Below are 2,500 nucleotides of genomic sequence, written 5' to 3' on the forward strand. Positions count from 1 at the left end.
CACAATAATGTTGCTAACAATAACAATAATGCTGATAAGAGCGATAGCTGTGTAATTGCAATTACATCAATAATTATAGTACTCATAAAATCACATTATTAAGGAAGTAAAATATGAAGAACGGCAGTTATAACATTTACTAATAATGTCATTGTTGTTATCATCATCATTATTAGTAGTGGATAAGTAGTAGTGACAGCAGTAGTAGCAGCAATGACAATAATAGGGATAATGATAATGATACTGAAAATTATTTTGATGATGTTGATAGTACTAGTGATAATGATAATAATACTAATAATGATGATGATGATAATAATAACAGTAATATTAAAAAAATAGAGGTAAGGATAATGATAATAGGATTGATAATGATAATGATAAAATAACAATGATACTGATAATGAGGATGATAATGATAATGATACAGATAACAATAATAATAATAATAGTGATAATGATAATGGTAATAATGATAATTATGATAAGGATGATCGATGATAGCAATAATGATGATATTCATATTTATGATAATCACAATGATGATAATAATTATTAAAACGATAACAGAAAAAGTAATGATAAAAACGATGATAAAAGTAGTAGTGATAATATGAATAATGATAATGATAAGGATAGTAATAATAGTAATGACTATAATGATGATAATGTAAATGATAATGTTGACATTAATGATAATAATCATCATCACTGTCATTACAATAAAAGCAATAATCATGAAAATTAAAATGATTACCACCTTCGTTTACACCAAGAAAAACAAGTATTAGAACATCACTAATACTGCAATATCAATATAATGATAACATTGAATATAAGGTGCAGACACTGTTTCTTGGTAAAGCTACTCATTATTGATTTTGATGTGCGATAATATCTGACGAGAAATGTGTACCTTTTAGTGCATTTGACTCCTTGTTATAAAAGAGCTCTTGGAATTCTAGTCGTCTGTTATGTAAGCAATTTTTCGAATTTTTCATTTTTGTTCGATTTTTAGAATTCCTATGGATGTACTGTTTTAATTATCATATGCACAGTTACAAAAAGTATTTTCTGTTTATATATAGCTTATATACATAGCTTTATGTCTTAACGAATCAACCCGTTATCAAGTATTTGACTTTAAACTTGTTCCTTTTGAACGTTTTTCGTCCATACAGTAGTTTTTTTTTTCTTTTTCTTTTTCTTAAATCACAATTCACACGTCTCTTTCAAAGCCTCCATAGCAGCCATGACTCTAATCATCACTGACCACGATTCACAGGCAGCCATTATACCTTAGGTCATGCTGCCCCCTCCCTCTCTCCTCAGGTATAAAATCTTCGGACGGTCCCGCCACATGCCAGTGTTGCTCGAGCTCTGGTCTCGCGCGGACGTTCAAGTCAAGTTGTACGCTCGCCTTTTCCCCGGTCAGCTCGCGTGTGTTGACTCCCGGTGCAATGACTTCTTGACCCTTTGACCTCATGGAATGTTCGGTCACTCCTGCATCATGTTAAAAGGCACATGAATACCACATGTCACAGAGCAATTGACAGTCACTGTACAGGATAATAAGCTGGTTTTCCAAAAAGTTGTAAACAATAGATTGTAGATTCACGTGGAAGAAAAATGATGCGATATTTCAGTTTTGTTGCTGTTCTCGACGGGACGACCTGGCCTTAACTACGATTCGTGTTCTTACGGACATCCGTCTAGGTTTTATGGTAAGTTCCCTGGATAAGAATACACTCATTAAGGAATTATTATGATAGTTTTCGATAAGAGGCTAGGAATCCTAAAAAAAAAATCGAAAAAAAAAAATATATCTAAGAAATCCAAAAGAAATGTATATAGAGCATATTCAGAACTTCCATGGCAGGTTGAATGAATCTTATATCCTGTTGGTCTTTGAAGTAAAATTACTTGCATTAGTGAGAAAGTCCTTCATTAGCTAGAGGACTCTGAGTGCCGGTCGAATCTCTAATCTATGCTTGTGTAGATACGTTTCTTTCTTACTTTATCTGTTATTTTCCTTTCTCTATTTTGTTGTATTATTTTTGTTAAGATTATTGCCATTTTCCATTATGATATGATATTAACATGATCGTCGTAAGAAATGATGATATTAAAATGATCAATGTAAAAGTAGTATAAAGAATAAGGTGTTCTGTCACTAGGTTACAGTTTTGAGGAAACGTGAATTGCCTTTTTCAAACGAGATGACACTTTCACATGTCATCAAGACGCCGCAGGGCACGTGATAACACAGGCGTCTTGAACATGGTCGTTTCATGGAATAGATTTGTCAAAGTTACAACGACAAGGGATTATCGCCTTAATTGCCGTCTCGCCAGAAGGTTGAGTGTTCAGCAACACCACTTTATGTTCTCCCGGGAGAGGTGTGAAAGGGGCGGGGTCAAATGGCGCAGGGGAGAAAGATACTGAACTATGCGAGAAGGTGCAATATTTTGTGAAGAAAGAGAAAAAAAAAAGTATACGA

General features: G+C 33.4%; 1 protein-coding gene across 1 annotated transcript in view; it reads left to right on the forward strand.

The window, feature by feature from the left end:
* Window positions 1-1,380: 1,380 nt before the first annotated feature.
* LOC122256714 (delta-sarcoglycan-like) overlaps window positions 1,381-2,500 on the forward strand; it is a gene marked incomplete in the record, with an annotated part of 136,995 nt that continues 135,875 nt past the window's right edge. The window contains 1 exon segment of the mRNA XM_086551692.1: window positions 1,381-1,724.

This window comes from Penaeus japonicus, unplaced genomic scaffold (assembly GCF_977035675.1).
Source record: "Penaeus japonicus unplaced genomic scaffold, GWHDUDI00000001_assembly GWHDUDI00000002, whole genome shotgun sequence".
In the NCBI taxonomy this organism is placed as follows: domain Eukaryota; kingdom Metazoa; phylum Arthropoda; class Malacostraca; order Decapoda; family Penaeidae; genus Penaeus; species Penaeus japonicus.